This window comes from Lagopus muta, chromosome 9 (assembly GCF_023343835.1).
Source record: "Lagopus muta isolate bLagMut1 chromosome 9, bLagMut1 primary, whole genome shotgun sequence".
In the NCBI taxonomy this organism is placed as follows: domain Eukaryota; kingdom Metazoa; phylum Chordata; class Aves; order Galliformes; family Phasianidae; genus Lagopus; species Lagopus muta.
In genome coordinates this window covers 15,009,630-15,031,682 of record NC_064441.1, presented here as the reverse complement: position 1 = coordinate 15,031,682, position 22,053 = coordinate 15,009,630, and the positions used below count along the sequence as shown (strand labels likewise).

The 22,053-nt window shown below is 40.1% G+C and overlaps 1 long non-coding RNA gene across 1 annotated transcript in view; it reads left to right on the top strand.

Moving 5' to 3' along the window:
- The first annotated feature begins 12,664 nt into the window (after positions 1 to 12,664).
- The window catches only part of LOC125697467 (uncharacterized), a 49,234-nt gene continuing 39,845 nt past the window's right edge, over positions 12,665 to 22,053 (top strand). Inside the window, exon 1 of the long non-coding RNA XR_007378806.1 lies at positions 12,665 to 13,380. This is a non-coding gene — a long non-coding RNA (uncharacterized LOC125697467). The remainder of the gene's footprint in view (positions 13,381 to 22,053) is intronic.

Here is a 22,053-nt window from a genome sequence, read left to right as displayed (position 1 = left end):
AATCACTGGCATGAAGTCTGAGCAAGCCCACAAAAGCATGGATTCGTTAGGAAGGAGTAGAGCTAAATGGATTTTATCCTCTCATCAGCATCATGCCTACTCCTGAAAAATCCCTCTCTGCACTTATTTACCCCAGCCTACAATAGGAGCAGGTCAGGGACTGTGCAGGGGATTTTCCAGCTGCAGAAATCTAACATGCAGTGTTTAAAGAGCTGCAAAAAAGGAGCTGCAAATCCTTCTGCTGCCTGCTTAGCTGCCTGTGCCTTGAGTCTTGCAGGCCTCACTCTGAGTACGTAGGTCTGGCCAAAGCTGAACAATTGCTTACACACCTGTATACTCTATATGCAGCCATATATTTTAGCAGGCAGTGTGTTTGAAGAAGTTGTATACATGTATACATTCCCATAGCATTGTGTAGAAGTTAACCATGGGAGATATGAGTTACATGAGTGTAAGCCTGTTTGAAAATTGCATTTATGTAACTTTTGCTTATAAGGAACTTTGCATAAACAAGTGCAGTTTCTGTACAACTATTAGTTAGCCAGGAGGGTGGAGAATTGACCTGTGTTACTTTCCTGTGACAGAAGTGGCCCATAAAGCAATCAGTTAAGATATGAATCTTGCTGTGAAAATGTTTGGGTGCTCTCTGGTGATAGGATGCTGCACAAGAAGGAATGAAATGTACTTTATGCTTAAATGCAAAGCACAACAGTCATCACCGATCAGCCTCACAAATTATGGCATCTGTCTTTTTTTTCGGCTTAACTTGTAGAAGCGAGTTGGCTTAGCAATACGATCTGAAGGATCTACAATGCATTAAAGCTGTCAACATTGCTGAATATCAGAATTAGAATGAGATAGAATGAGATAACTTACTTTCCTTAAATCGAGGCCACGTTGGGGTTTGTTATAAAAAAAAAAAATCTTTTCTATCTGAAATTTGGTTTTCTATTCTGTTTCTGCCACTTTGAAATGGGTGAGGCATGGTGAGAAAGAGGACAGGACAGGTCCCATTCAAGCAGGCACTTTGGTCAATGCAAGCTGGAATTTGTGTCAAGGTCATGGGAAAGGTCAATGACCTAATTTGTTCTTCTGCTTGCAGAGCGCCTCATGTGCTCCAGAAAGAGAAGAGAAAAAGGCACAGCTTTTTGGGCAGAGTCCTACCACTATGAATAAAGTGCTCAGAGGATGACTCTGCACTTGTGCAGAAAGTCCTTCCTTTTCTACAGCTATGAATATGAAGAGCCTTCACTGTAGCCCCTGCCACTGATCCCAGAGGCAATAAGGTGCACAGACAGATTCTGTGCATGTAAACAAGTTGGGTACAATAAAATGCCTGCTTAGCAACTGATATTCTCAGGGTGTTATTCATATCTGGAGATGACCTGATCCCCATGTGAAAGGGAACAGCTAGGAAAGGCAACAGTGTGAAAACACCTTTCAATTCTAAAGCAATTTGCTGGTATTTAGATAGGAAGCATTTCTAGAGCCTTCTAAAATCCTCTAGAATTTGTACATGTGCCTCTGGTAAACCTGATGTCTGAGATGGCTCAGCCTGTAACTTAGTGTGTCTTCAGATTTACAAATCAATTGCAAAGATTAGCTAAAAAGAAGGCTCAGCACTGTCAGCTAAGTCTACTGTTATAGCAGACATCAGGATTAACCCAGAATGCACCTCACACTGCACTGATGTACTATGCCCCTAGCTTGAATAGCATTAGAGTGAGGTAAAAAGTAAGAAAACACCCAAATCCATTCTTTAGACAGCCAGCAATGTTTCTGCCTGCCTCTGAAGTGGGTTATTACACATCCTCCACCAGGAAGGAGTCTAGCACTGCTAGGATGCACAAGGATAGGAGAATGGTAGACCACAAAAAGCATAACTCCCACCTTTCTGTGCATTTGAGACGATTCTCATAGCTTTTCAGTGCTGGTTGGAATTGATTGATGTAGTTCATATCAACCCCCAACAGAGAGTAGATCCCATTGAGTGTTTTTTAATTTACATGACCTTTGTTCATGTTATTTTGATTGGTAAACTGGATTTATCAAAGAAATTTAGCAAGAACTCAGAGTTCAAGGAAGTCCTGAGCACACTCAAACACCAAGTCTGGCCTTACTTTACCTTATGCTCTTTTTCAGGATCTTTCTTTTTCCCCCGTTGCTGGCACTTCTTCCTGCAGTTAGATATATCTCACAGGTGTATTTCTTGTGTCCTGTCCTTATGGCATTGTACTGAAGTTTGTTTTTGAACACCTTTGTATATAAGCATTGTTTTTAAAGTCAGTCATATCTGTAGAGATCAGAAAGCAGCCTGAGGAATCGTTAGCATCAGGCACTTAAAATAACCTTTAATCTATTCATTAAACCTTCCTTTCCTTTAACTTTATACGTGATATTTGCATGTGAATGTGAGGTGGTACCCTTCATTTCTTCATTAATTTCTTGGCAACTCTAAATGCTTTTTATTTCCCTGGACATCTCATCTTCACATCATCTAAGCTGCAAAGAAATGGCATGGAGCAGAATAAAATGTTCCTTCCCATCAAGTGAGTGCATCAAATCCTATTAGTTTTCTAAAGGTGTAGATGTGCGTTGATCCCTTAGGATTTGGTAACATTGATCTGGATTGAACTAAAACAATCCTAGGTGGCAGATATCTGCTCTTGAAATGTATGATTGAAAGCAGTAAAGGCCGAGGCCCAGTTCTGCTTGCAGTCCTAAAAGACCTGGCAGTCAGTAAGACCCAGGTGCCTGAGAGCAGGAGGGGTGGGTTCCTCCAAGAACCTCCTACATTGGGCAAGCTTCACCCGCTCTCCACACTGCAGACCCTTGTCAGGGACTGCTCAGAAGCCCATAGCTGTGGGGGGTTAAAAGGGAGAGATCAGCACATCTGATCCCAGAGTGGGTCACAGACCTGGGAAAAACAGCTGGCAGCTCAGGGCTCATCTCTGGCAACTCAGGCTAAACAGGGTCTGTGTGTTGACGTTGCTGTTAGACAACCCAGCTTCTGCCATTTTAGGGACATTCTTTCCTCTGGTATCAGTATTGCTCACAGTCTGTTCCTCAAATTTGGGCTTGTTTGCCATCTGTGAGATTAAGTAATGATGTAGATAGATTAAATAGCTCACTCTGACACTCTGCTTCCATTTCTAATGTGCTAGTGTATAAATTTACATGGTTACAACATTCCCTAATTCAGTGATAAGAATAACATCTTCAGATGCAGACATTAGTAACATTAACTCCTGCCTTCCCCAGTATACCAAGCCACTATTAGTGGCATTCGTATTGTACGGCAAGCAACTACCAGTGGCATTAGTATTCTATTAGCAGACATTTCACGGGGAATGAAAATTCACTTGAATTAGAGCAGACTGAAAAAGGTAATACAGGCATTAAATATTAATATAGTTTTCTTATGAAAATATTGGGAGGACACATCAGAATCGTCATTTAGCTTTCCCCTCTGTTTGTGGAGTATCTGTGATCATAATTTTCTCCCATTCATTCCTTACTTAATGAATTGATTATGAATATTTGAAAGTCAAGCTGTGCTGCTTGGTTGTTATTCATCAGAGAAGTCACACAGTACTTTCTACATATTCAAGCGTTTATAAAGCAGATCTTCATATGTGCCAATTTCAACAAATTCTCCATTTTGCAGCTTTGAAGTTCCTTTAAAAATTATTTTAAACAGTTATTCACTAATTAATTTTTAAAGCAGTGAAATTTGTGCATTTGGGAAGGAATTCATACTCTTGTTTGCAATAATGCAGATTCTACCAGATGAAATCAATCATGCTCAGGTCCTAAAATAGAAGAAAAAGTCATAGTAATGCACACCTTCCAAGGTGGTTGCTTGTGTTTGAATTTTAATTATACTTAGCTTTTCATCAAATCTATGGAGAGAATTATCTCAAATAACTTTAGTACTTCCAAAGGTATATTCATTTCACTCTGGACGTATAGCAAGGCTGCACAGGCAACCAGCTTAGACATGGTGGTTTTAAATGGCCAACAGTGGGTGAAGTGGATGGAGCTGAGCAGTGCCAGACTCAGATGTTACACTGGCTGCTTGTTGCATCCACTGCAATCTGATGGTGAAGCCAGTGACAAAAAGTACTGCTTAACAGCAATTAGCAGCACCTGCTTCTCTAGTTTTTTGTTAAATTTGAGCTGTTCAGGAGCTGGGTGTTTTGTTTTGTTTTGTTTTTAACTGGGGTTTTCAAGTTCAAATGAAGCCATTTCCATGAATCCCTAACTTAGTTCTGCTTGGAACTAAACTCTGCTTGTTCAGACAACTGCAGGCTCCTTTTTGGTTCAGACCATGTAGCGTTATCCAAAAGTACTGGGATGACTTGCAAAATTCACACACGTGGAAAAAATAGAGTTCTTTTTGCCTTTGAATAAGTCAGATCTTAGTATATACTCCTCAACAGAGCAACAGGGTGTCTGACTCAGCTCAGCAAGTCCAAATTCATGATATTTTTAAGTCTCATAGAGCCTCTCATGAATTCTGAAAGAAGTAGCAGATAATGTTTTATCAGCTGTAGAAGAGAGATATAATGGGAAGTAAGCTCTGCATCTCAGAATACTCTTGCATGAGGTTTTCATGCACTGTTATCTTCAGGAGCACTTGAAATACTCGTATCTTTAGGCAGTTTATAATTCTAGAGAGCCTCCCAAAATAATATTGTATTTTTCATTTAAGGCTTTTCAAAGCGGCATAGAGCACTCATTCTCAGAACATCCAGCATTTGTATGGCAATTTGGGCTTACAATCAAAAAATGGCAGTATTGCTAGCCAATATTAAAAGTGTAGATCTTAGCAACATTGCAAGGAACCCGACAAATTGTAGCACAGTGAACACCAAGATGCCAAGCCCTGATCCTTTTTTTTAGAACAGATGTAACCTCATGCTGTTGAATCTTCATATTCAAATAGACACATGAGAAATGCATAGGATTTAGCACATTCCTTTGGAGCAGTAACTCCAAGGGCGACTTGAAATAACTAGCATTATTTCTGAGACTGTTATCAAAAATAAATTCATACTGCATGTTTTTGTTTCTCTCTCAGTATACTACAGCACATTTATGGAGCCTCACTGTTTGTCTCCTTCGAAGTATATGCAGTAAAATGCTTTTTGTAGCAATTGCAGAGTTCAGCTGCATATCAGGGGAACTCTGCTGTACAAGCAAGGGATGAGGACATACACTCTATAATGGATCAAAGTAGACAGGCACTGTGTTTGAGCTCCACAGTGCCGTTAATTTTAGTAAGCATTTAATTTTCTGCACAACACTGCAATCTGCAAGTTGGCTTTAATAGTAATGCAGAACTGTAAATGTGACAAGGACTGCACAGATACTAGCATGATACATCCTGGGTCCCAAAGGGCTTTCAGCCTCACTGGCCAGTGGAACAGCTTAGGATGAGCATGGAAAGACAGGCAGCAAGCTCACCATCTATCCTGATTAGCATTCTGTTTTAGTTCACTCTGTATGCTGATTTATTCATTGTATTTAAAGCAGGAAATTGTACTAGCAATCACTGCCACTTTCTTCACTGATTTTGATGCCATCCTTTAAAGACAAGCCAACAGGGAAGGGCCGGCCCACCCACCAGCTGGTAAGCTAGGTGTTGATAAGTCCTCCAGAAATAATGATTTCATGAGCTAAGAAACAGCATGAAAGTTCTCTTCAGAAATATGAAAGCATTTAAAAGGTGCTATCTTACATTTTTTGCCATTATAAAAAGTCTCTGGCTTTTGGCTTTAGACTGCAACACTGCAACTATTAATCTGATAAATTCCAGTCTCTATTTATTGCAGAGCTAGTAGAGACATTGGCTTTTGCAGAATTTATCAGCTATTCACAAGTGTTAATATTTGTGGAGTTGCTTGGCTGGGCTATACATCTGCACAGCTATTTGGAGAGAGATAAAGGCAACTTTAAGAAAAAAAAAAAAAAGTCTCTTTGTGCTATGATATTATTAGATGCTCTGTGGTTGGGTCCTCACTTGTCTGAGGTTATTTCATTCCAAAGACTTAATGTGTTACACGTAAGATATTACAGTCTTTGGAGTCAGGGAGACGACAACAGACCGCTGTTTTGCTGAAGTAAGCATACAGTAATATTTCTCAGTTGCCCCTACCTCTCTTTTTCTTTACACTTATCATTTCTTAGAGTATTTCTTATGACTTCAAGCCTGCTTAATATAGATTGCCAGAGAACAACAATATCTGTTTTGTGATAACTTTAAAGATTTCAAATTTTTTCCACCCTGGAACACAAAATGTGGTCCTTAGAATATATTATAAAAACAGAACTATTACATTTCTCTATTTTAAATTGGAAAAATTCACATTTTTTGATTCACTGATTTTCCTTTTTTTCTTTCTGATTGAAAGTGGTTTGCACCACAGAAATACTCACATCTAAAACTAGTTGAATCTGTACTTCTTGAGAAATTGTTTTGCCAATGTGGAATAACCCATGAAAATACATTTAGTAAAAAATTTCTGATCATGTCTCTCTTTTCAACATTGGGGCAGGTCTGATGATAGGAAAGGTTGTTTTGTATTTGCTGATGCATCTGTCAAGTGTGATCTGTCTCTGATTTATTAATCAAATTTTACTGCAAAGTCATTGTGCCATGGATGAATATCATCCTGAAAATTAAGGCAGTCTGGGGCTCTCCAGAAAAAGCCTTTCCCTAGACATTAATTAGAGATATGTTATGTATTCATTCAATGTGGTGTATGCTAGGAAGAGTAACTCCAGATCAGAAACGAGGTTGGGGCTTCCTCAGACTTAGCAAAATTCTGCGATTTCTCTCCTGTTTGCTGCCTGAGGTTGAGCTCTCCAGGTCTTGCGCTTAGTTGCCTTGGTTGTGTACACTTCTGGCTCTGCTCAGGGTCTGTATGGACTTCTAAGCTCTGTTGTTTTGGGATGCCATCAGAGCTGCTGAAGCAGGTGACCTGCTCTGACTCTTCGTCCCTGTTTCCTGCTCTAGAAGCTGAGCACAGCTTGCTCGTTTCTCTTCATCAGACCCCCTCCTGGTCCCCCCTGCAGGACATCATGCACAGGTCTGCTTGCAGGAGGGTGCAATACTACTCTTTTGTGCTGTGCCTAAGCCAAACAGCAGTCCCAGGACTCAGACAGACAGGGGAGCCAAGCGGTCGATGCACCAGCACAGTTGCACCCTGCTAAAATATGACCCTGCCATTCCACTTCCCAGCACCTTCATTCTGACCTTTCTGTTACTGGCACATCACATGGGCTCAAAGTAGCTCCCTAGGACAGGTGGTACAAATGCTACTAACAACTTGCTTCTCCACACGTGGTTGTAAGGCTTTTGTATGCATGTTTGCTTGGAGCTAACATTAGAATAGTTTGGAAAGGCAGCTTCCAAAATAAATCTTTCTGAGTTCATTTACTACAAATGACAGATTTACATGCATCTGTATAACAAGGTGTGGGAGCTTTGCAGTACTACCCTAGGACATGTAAGCTCTGCCTCGAAATGGTGGCATCAATAAATAAATATATGCTCATAAAACTGAATTGATAGTCATTGATCCCCTGCTACACCAAAGATTTACATGGCAGCCTACCGTGTTTCAGTCTGGTAGCTGTAATTCTTGCATGATTCCCCAGTCACCTGATCTCAGTGTTTTCAGTCTTGCTTGAACTAGAGGTGGGAGCCTGACCTCACTGACATCACTAGTAAACCCCCTTTATGTTCATTGAGAGAAGTCTTCTCAGCACTTCTATGCAGCTGGAGAGGTTTGCATCTCCAAAGAGAGCTGTGTTGCAAGGACAGCAGTGTGAGAGACACTCGCAGTGTGAATCATATAATGGCTCTCCCGGGCAATGGTACGGAGACCTCTAGAGAAGGATAGAGCATGAGGGCTGCTGCAGTAATGTTTGTAACACAGAGGGGATCAGCCCTAAGCCTGACCACAAAGATTTGTCCCTGCTTTTGTGAGTGATGTTCTCCACTGGGAGGAGTGTCTCATCAGGTCTTTGCTAAGTTCATTGGTTTCAGTTAATGCTATTATTTCATGGTTTCCTGAGAGATCCTATATGGAAAATTTATTTACTCATATTAATTGTGCATACATACAAATTCTATAAACAAACGGAAACCTTTCCTCTGCTACCCATGAGGTAGCAGAGGTAATGCAACCAAGATAGTTTCTAGCAAAGGGTCTCCAGCAGAAACAACTGTCTTTTAATTTCAACTATGAATGTTACTTTTCATACCAGGCTCTGTTGCTACCTAGCACTGCCCTGCAAGCAAGACAAGGGATGAAGAAAATTTACCTGCAATTATCAGTTCTGTCACTGCAGACCCTACCTTGTGGACATCAAAAAAACTAACATGAAAGCTGCAAGAAGCCTCCCATACTGCTCATGCATCAACACAGATATCTGAGGTTTGTCTTATTTATTATTGGGTTTCAATAAGATGTCAGCTTGAATGACCTAAGAAGTACAAGAGATGGCGGATTTATTGTGTGTTTACTGAGAAGAAAGAAACAATACAGCACTGAATTATCAGGTGAGAGAGACAAAAGGCAACATTTGTTTCTCTTCCTTACAAGGAATGACTCCATGTAGTGGTATATTTTGGGAGTGTAATTACCTTTGTCCCAAGCTCCATCTTGGATTACAAAGAGAAAAAAATCGCATGTTCAAGGACAGATGATGGCAGAACTTGGTCCTTTAGGGATACTGAGGGACCAAGTTAATAAAGTTTATTCCTTCTTTTCATGTCACTGGATTTCTCTAATGTCACTAGAAGAATTCAAAAGTAGGTGATAAGTATGGCTTTGTATGTAGAATATGATATTGCTGCAGGGATTTATTGTGCTCATATGCATTATTTACTTAAATGAGCAAGGAATTGCATTGTAGAAATACAATAATTGAATAGCTATAGAACCTATGTTCACTGCTTTATCTACAGATGGCTGTGTGCAATTTAGCTGTAAGACTTTTCAAGCGTGGTAGAGTGAAATATATTACTAAGAAGAACTGCCAAATGGAACCATGCAGTCCCAAAGTTTTGTGACCAGGTCCTTAAGATTTAGCTACGGAAAACAGAACTGATATTGGAGGCAAATGTGTGTGGAAGTGCACTGTAGTTTGCACCAAATCCTGTCTGAAGAGGCTTTCTGCAAGAGACAATGCAACGCATGGGAGCAAGATGTCAAGGTCCTTCCTTACATGTACAAGCAAAAGACCGCGGATTTTCCTTTTATACCTTTAATATTAGTTAGTGACAAGCCATCATGAAATAATCATAAATAGATCCTACTGAGGGGTTTTCCTAGTGCAGAGTCCATGTTCCATGCACATACTTCTTTAGTGCAACCAGCATTTGCAGAAGTTCTGGTCCGGCTCCAAAAGGAGCCACCTCTGAGAAGAGCTGGAGAGGCTATGGGGTCTCAGGGCACAGCCAGAAGCAGCGGAGATGTTCACTGCCTGGCCTGAGCCCTTGGAAATAACAAGTATAAAGTTGCCTTTCAGTCACTGCTGCACCAAGCCAGGGATCTTGCAGGCCTGGTAATGGTTTCCTCAGTGGAACTGCAGCTGAAGAACTAAACTTCTTTTTACAACAAGGGATTTTTACTTCAATCTTGACTGATAAAAATTGATAACTAAGGCTTACTAATCTCCTGTTTTAAAAGATCTTCTGGAAGTTTTAACAAATGTGATTGTTCTGCGGAGCCGTTAAAGACAACTGTGTAGACTACAAAATACAGTTCTGCACTGCCTAAGGCTGGAGATAGCTGCCACTGATACTTCAGCCAGATAGGAGATGGAAGGCAGAGCTCAACAGCAGCACTTTGTGCTAATAAAGGGTTGTCCTGGACTGAGAAGAATAGAGAATATAAGAAGAATATAAATAGAACTAAAATTTAGCTATCAGGAGCATGCAATGTTAATTGCTCAACTGGTTAGGAAACACTACAACTTCTTAACCTCATAATTTGCTTCACAAGAACTTAATGGGTGAAAATTCTGCTTACAAAAGTCAGTTTTGTTGCACGATTTTTGATAATGTGTGTAAAAAGCCAAACAATATTGACAGGTATGACTGGGGTGAGGCAGAGGACCAAAAACACTGCAGGATATAAATATTTGGAAGATGGTGGAAGATATACTGGAGCCAAATTGCTTTCTATTTATATCAGCAAATGTAGAGGTTAACTTCAGTTAATACTGGCATTAGAATTGTAAGTACAGAAAACTAATGGGAGAGAAATGAGATGACTGAAGCTTTTATCTACTTTTCGTGGTGCAGAAAGGTAAAAAGAAAAACAAATTCAGAAATTAAAATAGACATATGAAATGATTATAAAAATTAAAATCCAGAGAAGATCAGCCAGAAAAATGATAGACTTAAGTGAGCATCTAAACAGCATCAGCTTGTTCCTGTGGATCTTGTGCTATTTATTGCATGGTTTGCTAATGAAAGGTGCCAGACTCACTCTTCTTGCTGTATAACAACACACCAAGGGGTTCTGGAGAGAATACAAGAAGATACTAGGGTGTCTCAGAAGCAGAGGCAAAGCCAAATAACGCCATCTGGTAGCCAGGTTTTAGTCAGCAAATGCAAAAGCTGGTGGAAGGTTATGACAAGCATACCAAAGTTTAATAATGAGGAGACATTAATCCTATGTCCCCTGCCTGATTACCCCAGCAGAAAGTCTGCACCAACCTCTTCTCTGTAAATGATTCAGTATATCTTTTTTTCCTCCCTCTGGGCATGCTTGTACAGCATCTAGTGTGTTTTCAGCCTTGCCCAAATGAAAAATTAACAACCAAATAAAAGAAGAAATTCTGCTACCTTGTGCCTTATCTCTCCAAGGTACAAGCTGAGCTTAGAATTAATTTTATGCTGGCAAACTGTACTCTTGAAGAAAAAAGTGTTATCCCTGAGCAGTTTCAATAGGTACAAATACAAATATGATTTTCTTCATAATGGGTTGAGCACAGAGTTCTCTTCTCATGTTCATTCCATTCTACAGGAATACCAGAAAGGTTTACCTAAGACTTTGCACTCCTGCGTGCCTGAACACAGGTGGAAAAACAATAGCATAGGTAGATTCCTGCTCCTAAGAGATGATGACCAAGTACTTTGAATTTTAGGATTCCTAATCATACTCTTTGCTGGGTCACTCCCACCACTAAACAGTCTTCATAGCATTGAGATCAGGATGAAGATAGTTTGTGCATATGTTCATCCTACTTCAAGGGCATCACCTTGTGCCTGACAGAGAAAGGTCAGGACAAGTTTCCTTGCAAAGGAGTTATTGAAGAGCAAGAGTTGTCTGGTGTACAATTAGTATGGAACATTGGCTGCAGTAAAAGATCTGTTAGCAGTCTCAATCTGAAGCATTTGTGCCATACAGTGCTGGCTCTGAGAACGTGCTATCTGCGCTGCTATATAGAGACTACAGTCCCTTCCACCTCTCCATTTAAGCCCATCTAGCTGGCCGTTTGCCATGCTGCCCCTCTGCTCTCAGCTGCTACTTGGCTGATTAGCACTGCCTCCAAGCTGACGTGCATAGGGCAGAGATTAACACAAACTGAAAGACAGGTGATCTTCTAAAGACATCCTGCAGGGATGGAGAGCTGTAGTGAGACAGGCTGTGTTTTGGGAAGAATAAAAGCTGTGCTGAGGACTGAAGAGATCTTCTGGCTTATGAGCAGATAATATGCAGTGATTTTTAGATGGAAAAATCTAAATCCGTCGTCAATGGCTCCAACACCAGCTGTCGTGTGGCCTGCTCCAGGAGGAGCTCTATCAGTTAGGGAAGATGCCTTGATGTTGGTGTTCTCCATCAAAAGTTGCCAGACCTCTGCTAGCAGTGGCTGTTGATGAAGGAAACTGAGCTCTCAAGGGAATGGTTACATTCCCAAGATTCACCCCCCTGAAACATAAAGCCAGGGTACATAAGAAACACTCATCCCTAGCCAAGCTGCCATCTGCTTTTTTTTTTTTTTTTTTTAAAGATCAAACTGTCCTTATCTGACAAACTCTCTGGTAGATGTAGAGGCCTCTAAAATGGTAGACAGATTGTGAGATTAAGCAATAGAAAATTGGGATGCAGGTGATGAATTATTCACCATAGAATTGGTTCTTACCTGTAGTAAGCTTCTTTACCCTTGTTTGTGCAGCCAGCACAAGCCTGAGAAATTTAATTCAAATTATCTACAGTACCCACAAAGCAATGGGAATAGACAACGGAGTAGTGATATATGTATAAGAATAGCTATATGTCCTTTATTGGTCCTTTCTGGACTGCCCTTATAATGCCCTTATGAACAGCTGTAATTAACAGTAAGATCAGAGCTGAATATTTTCTAATGACAATATATTTCTATCTCTCAGAGAGTGGTCAGACACTGGAATGGCCTGCCCAGTGAAGTGGTGGAGTCACCGTTCCTGGCATTGTTCAAGAGAGTGTCTGGATGAGGAGCTATGAGGTATGGTTTAGAGTCTTGTGGTACCAACGGTAATGGGAGGACAGTTGGACTAGATAATCTTGCAGGTTTTTTCCAACCTTGTGATTCTATGATTCAATGATATTATTTTGACCTAGGTTGTTTTGTTTTGTTTTGTTTTTTAAGAAAGGAAATGCTGCTGCATCTGCCTGTACATTTGCTTGACACAGTCAGATAGTCAAGCAGCTGGAATGGCTGCCCAGGGAGCTGGTGGAGTCGCTGTTCCTGACAGTGTTCAAGAGGCATCTGGATGAGGAGCTGCAAGATGTGGTTTAGTACCTTGTGGTAGCAGTGGTAATGAGAAGACGGTTGGACTAGATGATCTTATAGATCGTTTCCAACCTTCTGATTCTATGATTCTATGAATAGTGAAGGAACTACTGAATGAATAACTCTCCTTGGCATGTATTTTTTAGTCCTTCTAGAACAAGGTATGTAAATTTGCCCAGCTAGGATATTCTTCCTCCCATCCATACCTAAATGGTTTCCATGTTCACAGCAGGAGTGCTTCTTCGACAGCTGGTTTGTCAGCAAGCTCAGCTCGGTAGTATAAACCCCTTTATTCATAAGGATTCATGAAGTATGACCTTCACCCTTCTGTTTTCCCATTAGGTCTTCATCCAGCTTGCCTAGTCCTTTTGTACTTGTTTTAAACAAGTGTGACAGAGACTCCTGACACCACTGACTGGTGCCCTGGTCATGTACTGCTCTCAAAGTTTTTAAGCAGAAGTGGGGTGGACCTGGCATCTTGAGCTCAGCAGCAGTACCAGAGCCCTACAGGAAATATTTCAGTGAAACTTGAGGTGATGAGGAAGGGTGGAATGCTGTATGGTAGAGACACCTTCAGTGGAGGTAAGTAGAAAAAGAGAGAAGGAATACTATATTTTTCATGTAGTCAGTTGATAATATGCCTATTTCTCCTCTACTGCCTGAACATCGTCTGTCCAGGCAGCCTTAGAGCATTCAGGTTTGGCTGTGCTCCTGCCAATAGCTTCTGTAGTGTGGTTCTAGCAACAATTATTTAGACTTGTGTGAACAATTGATTTGAGGTGAAATGAAATGTATCAGTTGACCCAAAACTGACATTTATTTTCACTAAGCTATCTGAAAAACTTAGTCTTTTCCTTTCAGGCATTGATTTGTATTATGTTTCTGTTTGTCTAAGTCCGAGTACTGGATATGTTGGGAGGCATGATTTATACATGCAAGAAATTGAAAAAGTTCCCTTCTTTCCCAGCGGTGAAAAACCCAGCAATGTTCAGATCATTCACCCATTTGATGAGAGAACTTTATTTGAGCCTTTTCCCTCCTGAGAAACTTTTAACCCCTATACTAGGGGTGATTCTGAGCTGCAGAGTAGGTGATCAGACTTTGCCAAATGACTCGATATCGGTGTTTACTCTGATTGGGGGACAGGCACTCTGTTGCTCCACACCAGAGGTGAGTGTCCAATAAATGTCCAATTCAAGCTTCCTCTTAATTTAACCAAAATGATTCAACCCTGCTCCTGTAGAAATTGCTGTTGGACCAGTGACTCTTAGGAGGAAATACAGCAAGATGATTCTGGTTCTGTTTGTTCCCCTTTGAAAATTCCTGCTGTGCTCCTAACTGCATGTTTAGGCATCTAATAGCATTGAAATGCACTCCTGCAATATTTCATCATTTATGCAGTGAAGTGTAGTATTTTATGTCTGAATGAATGAGAAAAAGGTACATTAAGGAGGAGATGAAAGGCAAAATTCAGGTTGCTACTCCCTTGGTTCCAAGAACTAAAGATTTTTGGTAAGAGAGGAAAGAAGAGAAGGAAAAAAATTGGGGATATACTGCTACCCCTTGAGTGTCCTGCCAAGTTGTTTTTACTATCCCACTGAAAAAAGCTAGCATTGTCTGGAGCTTTATGAAAATTATCATTAACCACAAATTGACTGCTCTATTCTGCTTATCCAGCAAACACACTTAACAGCCTCTGACAAGGCACACTGCTTGCCTACATCTAGTGGAATAACTTCAGTGTGAAAAGAACTGCATAAAAATCAAATTCTTGTCCATCCTTCTGTCGCTGTTCACTGTGAAAAAAAGCAGTAAGCAGATAAATACAGCTCAGATCACGAAGTCTCAAAGGAAAAACACTTTTTTAGGCATCAGGAAAGTTTTGCTAATTTTTCTATTCTTCACACCCAAATATTATCCGGGGGGGACCTTGAGGAGAGCTTTACATTCTCTGAGCTCCACAGTGAAAAAATCTGCAATGGGACCATGGATGAAGAAATATAGAGGGTGAATCAATTAGAAAATCATCTGTGCCATGTGATGCAGGAAGTTCTGAGGCTGGTATAAATACTACAATTTTCCCATAAATAGAAGTGAGGAAATTGTTGCTCTAAAACTTGAATGTGTAGCTAATTTGAGCGTGATCTCATAGAGGGTTTTTAAGGAGTTCCTTCTTGTTATTATTTGGTGATTAAGCATAGCTCATGCATCTGAACCTCTTTGTCTATTCACTCTGCTTTAAGTATAGCAGCAGCTGCCCTAACAATTCACTTCAGAAGATTCAAGAACAGATTTCTCTCTATTTTGGGGATTTGCAAAGGCTTCCTCAGCTTTCAAAATTCTGCTCATTAATTCTTTGATTGCTGACATATATCTTGCATTCTGATAACTCACCTATTAACCTAGACAAGCAATGTGCAACCCCTGGCAAAGTTCAGGAATTGTCTTTAGTAAAGCAGAGAGAAAGCAATAAGATATCAGGCTTCTTCCTCAAAATTTGAGGCTAATAGTGCTGCAGTCCCCTTTGTTTTCACTGACCAGAAAAAAGGTTGATCCTTGGATTTCTTAGGTGTAATTTTTTTTTTTTTTTCAGTTAATGACTTAACGAGAGCTACAGTTTTTCAATGAATAGAGAATCATTAATCACAGACTGTAAGTTCAAACAAATTCCACAGACATTTTTCTTGTTTTAAAGAAAACCCTTCCCTTCCCCTTAGAAGTTCCATATCCACAAAAGGTTTCCCATTACTCAAAGACTAAACAGTGTCTCCAAAGACCTGGACTCAAGGAAAGAAATAACTTTGCCACCAGCAGTCTAAATTACAAGTGATGTTACCGTTGAGATTTTGCTTCCCCGCAGATGAGATAACCAATGTTCAGGAAATATTTTTTTGTACATACCACATTATTTGATATATTGAAGTAAAAATTTTTAGTCAAGGAAAAGCATATTCAAAAATATTTCTCAACGTGAATGAATCTTAAAAGTTTGATCTTTGGTTTATAATCTGTAGCAGACATCCATAAACTGGTAGTTTATACTGGTAATTATAAGATGACTTAATTGTATTGTGTGCTTGTGATGAGAATATGGTTAATTGGGTATCATTTAGCATCAGTTAAGGTCAGGCCTTCGGGAGCATTGGAAAGGAAGTGCTTACCTATTTGTCTACTACTTTACAGTTTCAACTGAAAAACTGTACAATCCTTTTCTGGAATCTTGATATTACCACAAAAAATGAGGCAAAAAAAAAAAAGATTCTGCAAGTCATTACATACCAGAAAATCCTCCTAAGCCTTGAAGTCAGTGTCCAAAACAATAGATTTAAAAGAGGAACACTGTGGGTAAGGCCTTCAATATCAAGCTTGCAAATCAGGTATTTGCAAGTTACCATTTACACCCAACTATCAGTTTTTCCATCCACTGTGACTGGGAACGTTCTTTAATTGGGTCACTTCAGGTCTGGGCCACAGCTGTATTACCCATTCCACTGGTGTTCATGCATATTGCTCAGTGACTTCTAATAACAATGAGGGTAGCTTTTGAGGTTTAAAAAACCAGGTGTTAAGGGATGTTTATGTCTACACACTGTGGTTATCCACACGGACATCCCAGCCCTGACAGCACAGGTCTGTCTGTTACCCTGTTCTTTTAGGTCAAATGGAAGTAGTGCTGAAAGTACGTGGGGAAGCAAAACACCAGCCCTCCTAACTCTTTTTGCAAGTTGTAGATCTTACAATCAACAAAATAATGACAGCTGCAATTTTCTAATCCACTATCCAGAAAGACAAAGAGCCAGGGTGAAGGGGAGCTGGGAAGGAGGAGAGGCTATGTTGTTGAGGAAAACAAGCAGTGTAAAAGCTTCCTGAACACATTCAACTAAAATATAATTACTAAATCAGCCTTGAAAGGAGCGAGTTAAATTACTGAGTGTGCCTGTGATCATTTTTCTAGTTTAAATTACTCTGGTATAAATGAAATAAAATAGGACTTGGACTCTGCTAATTAACCACCCTACCCACAGGTGATAACAATATGTGCCATGTAAGATCTCTGCAAAAGCAAAATTTATACACCTAGAAATGACAAGTGTGCATATTAAAACCATTTTTGCAGTTGACAAGAAAAGTGAAGTCCTTTGATAACTAACAAGGAAAATTATAGATGGGGGGATGGTATGGAGGAAATTCAGCATACATTTAGTTGTAATGATTTAGACAACATTTCCTTGAACTAGTTCGCTTTAGAAGAGAACAAAGGGTTTGTCCTGCTGGGTAGCTTTTCAGCACGGATGCCCTGCCTGCCTTATTTTAGAACTGCAGTATTACGTGGTTTCAATTAGTGGTAGCACTTGCAAAACTAGTAACACAGACATTTTGGCATGAAATCTGACTCCAAGGCATTGAAGGGTACTTAAGATCTACTAAGGGGTAGGTGGAGAAACACAGTGCATTTTAAACTTTGTTGATCATTTGTCATAATGGTATCATTTCTGAAAAGCTCACTGTATTTTTATAGGCTTGGGTTTTCATTTTGTCTTTACATCACTGTGTAGAATTTGCTTTCCATTTATCTAGCATCCTTATTTCCTGTCTCTTTTGTCACCTGGCTCTTACTAGGCCCTCAGCTAAGGTTTTCTTCAGACTTTTAGAGCAACCAAGTGTTCTCGCTAAGAATGTTCAAAATGGTATAGTACTTAAAAAGCATTTACAGAGTCCTCTTCATCTTCAAAGTTCTTTACAAATACGAACTACTATGAGAACAATCCTCTATTGTCAGAAACTGGCTGGTCTAACAGTCCCGCTACCCCTCCCTTAACGTTGTGGAGCAATTTCTAAAACATCTTTTTGAGGCAACTGCCTCAAAAATTAAATAATAATAAATAATAATGAAAAAATTCCTTTAATTTTGCAGTCAGGAAAGCTAAATTCTGTTGCTATTCTGTGCCACTGTGAGTGCCTCTCATAATACATCTGCTGGCAGAAAAAAAGCCTGTGTATGACTCCATGAGAGTTCCCACTCCTACTTATTCTAGCTATCTTGATAGGCAGGTGACATTTTGATGAGCAAAATAACAAATGTTACTGCTGTGGTGATAGGCACGTACAATATTTCAAATATCCACTAAAAGAAATCTTTAATACAGGAATGAAAGAGGCAACTGCTTGACAAGATTTGAACATGTGTAACTATAATATTTTTAGCAGTAAAGTCAGTAATTTGTCTTTCTTTCACCATCTATCATGGTGCTAAAGTAGTTTTTACCAAAACTTTCCTGTATGCTGTGCTAGTATGGTGATTGTCAATAAATAGCATAGCTGAAAGATTACAGCACAAACATGATAACTATTTTTTGAGATTCACATTTTTAATTTCCATTTGAGGACTTGCTTCATTTAAGGATTTGTTTGGGTAGTGCTGAAGGTTGTAGATCAGAAAAGACCCGATGGTTTTTTCCATGTATTTCAACTGCTAGCTTTATTTTGGTATTACAATATCAAAAATCTTGCTTTAAAATCATGCATATTTAGTTATGTATCATTTTGATGCTTGTGGTTGCTCTTCAGTTGAAACAGATTTTAGTATTCAGCTGAATTGAACAGGATGTGTGGGAATGGCACAGAGATGCACCAGGGAGGTTCAGGGGACGTTAGTATTTCTTTACTGTGAAGGTGGTCACACTCTAGAACAGGCTTCCCTGAGAGGCAGTTGATGCCCCATGCCTTTCTGTACAATGCCTTCAATGCTTTACACCCACTTTTAATGCTCTCAGTGCTTTTACTTAGCCCTACAGTGATCAGGCAGTTGGACTAGATCATCTCTGAAGGTGCCTTCCAACTGTTCTGTTTACTCTGTTCTATTTGTTCTATTCACTTCACTGCTGAGTTATTCAAATGTCTGGTCAACACCGTTTATTTTTTTAAATGTCTACCTCAGCCTTGCTTGCACAGTCATCTAGTCTCACTCTTATCCGCAGTGAGAAGCAGCAGTTCTCTTCTGGTCCATGCAACAGACATGTTTGGAGAATATAGATGAGCAGTTGAGCCACTGTGATGAAATTCAGGGGAAATATGTTGTTCATTCGGTTTAGAGATAGAATACCAAATTTACCCCACAATCCTTCAAAATCTCTGCAATGAGAGAGTCTTATTTTGATAACAGTTTTTACATGGCAGGTAATCCACAATGATCCACAATCATACAAGCAGGCATTCGCCAGTTTTATTGAAACTGCTTAACAGCTTTGTTGCAATTCTGGGAGTAAAGACGCTCACATTTCACTGACTTTAGAGCAGGTTTAATGCACTGTGCCATTTGCTACCATCCTTATGTGCTTATTTTGTGTGTGTGATCAATACACGTATTAATGCTAATACAACACTTACAGAGTTTCCCAGATGTAGACGTGGCCCCTTAATCCTTCCCTGTTCTGCTGGGAATAATCATTTTTACAACATGAGATCACTTGCACCAGTGAAGTGCATTTTAACACCTTTTGCTGTTATCTATGTGAACTGATGATCCTAATAGAATCCCAGCTGTGCATTCAAACTTTATTTCCTAGGTTAATCAGGCTAAAAGACAGTTAACTAAGTTTTCTCAAGGGGGGCCTCCTTCACCATAAAAAAAAAAAAAAAGATGCTGCAGGAATTGTTCATCACCAGAAATTTTGCTCAGTGAGTAAAGAAGTAAAGAAAGGCAGCAACACTGAAAAGAAAGGGTGTTTTTGTCTTATAGTGGACAGCATGACATGCAGGAGGAAAAAAAAAAAAAAAGAAAAAGAGAAATATTTTCTGAACAAAGAAGTCAGGTCAGTTCCCTTCTTTTTTGATCTTTAATCCCTTCTCTCCCAAGTAGAATGGCAAAGGAGCCCTTCTCTCTTTCTAATAAATAGCTAGCAAAGGCAGGCATTCAATGCTACTTCCCTTTGATCAGCACAAAGCTGTCAGCTCCTGCCGCTTTTTTTTTTTTTTTTTTTCTACCAGCTCTTGTTCCTGGTTAAAAGTGGAAGTAATACCCCCTGAAAGAAATACCCTAGGTGTCCTGCAAATCATCAATCCTATTTTTTTCCTCGTTGTCTTTCTGTGGCCCACCCTCCTGGCCTGAACAACCTCCTTACTAACACCCCTCTTCCTCTTTCCACCCTTTTTCCAGAATACCAGTTTCATTTGATACTCAATTCAATGTGCCAGTCTGACCTACTGGGACCTTGCTGTCTGAGACTCTACCACTATGCAGACAGGGGAAACCCTCCTTCCAGCTATAAATGATGTTTACCTCCAGACATTTATCTTTCTGTAAAGGAATATACAAATACTTCACAGAAATAGCAAAGGGAAATTACATTTTAATAATTTATAATAAAGCTCAAGCTTTACAAATAATAATAATACTAAAAAGAAAATATTCTATGTTGTGCTTGACCGACTCTCTGAGATCCCATTTTGCTCCAGTCCTTAGCTTGCTGCATTTCAGACCACATCATTGCATCTTAGCAGTAAACAGTTTGCAAATGTTGCTGCTTTCTGACAGGTCACTTGGCGCATTTTAAAGCAGGCTCCTTGTTGACCACGGAGATCACCTGCAGTGTGCATTTCTGCTCATCACAATATCAGAACCTTATATACAGTTTGCAAACATTGTGCAAAGGAAATAATTCACAAAGGCAAACAATTATAATCAAGCGTAGAACACGAGCCTGGCTTGTAATAGGAGAGCAGGGCAGAGGCTTTAGTGTGTGTATATGTGTAAAAGGGTTGGGGGGGAGAATGGAGGAGAAAGGAAAAGAAGCTGTATAAAAGATCTGTAAAAAGTATTCTGAGACAATGCCACATCCTTTGTGACCTGTAATGATGCTTAAATACCTCTGCCATTTTCCTGTGGCGATGGCTGCACCGGGTGCTTTCTGTGTGCCTGTAGAGATATGTTTTTCAAAAAGCAGGATGGAGTGAATGCCGCTCGTTGTTCTGGCTGCAAAATGTCAAACTGCAGTGGAAAGAAATACAGCATTGCAGTGGTGGTGCACTGAGGCCCCCGGTAGGAAAGCAGGAGCTATTAAGTGGAAAATTCCTGCAGAGGACGTGTTTCCATTTCTAATGCGAAGAAAGAGGGTGTTGTGTGAGGCTGGCAGGTCTGTGGAAAATACAGAAAACACAGGGAAGATGAGAAAATGACCTCATTGAACTCTGAGAACTTAAGCAAACAAACAGCTTCGGCCAACATACCACATTCTTGCAGCGCTTCTGCCCAAACAACAAATTGACCTATAAGTTATATAATCCCCCACCAGCCCCCATGTAACCGTGGGGAGGGGGGTGGGGATTTCTCTGCAAGGCAAGCAAGTTGGGGGAGCAGCAGTAAATTCTGCTCTGCTGGGAAAAAATATCTGGTGGTGAACTGCCTGCACCCCACAGCCCCACCTCTGCACCCCAAACGTTGTACTCACATGAGGTTTAATTGCGCTTTGAATACCAGGAGAATGATGGCACTAGTTGTTTATTATAGTATGAACTATTTCAGTACAGCATAAATTTTCCATTTCAAAGGATCCCAAATGCCTGCGGGGAAGGGACTAGGTTTTGTGAGCAGAGGGTGGCCTCTGAGTTGGTGGGGGTTTCTTCTGAGCAGTGGTTAAAGCTGCATTCTTTGAACCTGGTTAGGGGGGCTCTGGGGAGCATGTTTAGGGTCTGTGTTTCCCCCTGTAGAGGCCTCCTGTAGTGATGGTTTGGAATGCCTCAGCTACCATTTTATGTCAACTGAACAAATCCTAGTGTAAAAATGCAGAGGCTAACCAAAGGCCATGGGCTCGGCGCTTGTTGTTGTTGCTCCACATAGCTGCAGAAAAGAAGATGTATGCCCCCATCCCCAGCAGCTGAGTGTGCTGAAAGGCTTGATTCATTGCACGGATCCTTTCCTCGCTCTATTTCCAATAACTAATTAATTGAACATAACAGAAAGAAATTTAATTGACAGAACAGCAGATAAACTATAATTCTTAGTTTACGGTAACGATACTTACAGATTAGAAAAGGGCTTTTCTATTAACCAATAGTAACTTTGCTGTAGAAACATATTTTCTGCTACCATATTAACAACATGCACATTGAGTGTTGTTTTTTTTTTTCCTGTTTACACAGTTACAATTCTGTTGTCTCCCAGTTTAATGCACAGCCAAAAGATGCTGTACTGTCCAACATTTTGCATGGAGTTTGTCAGTGATGTCAGTTTTGAAAGGTCCTTGAAACTTTAAATAA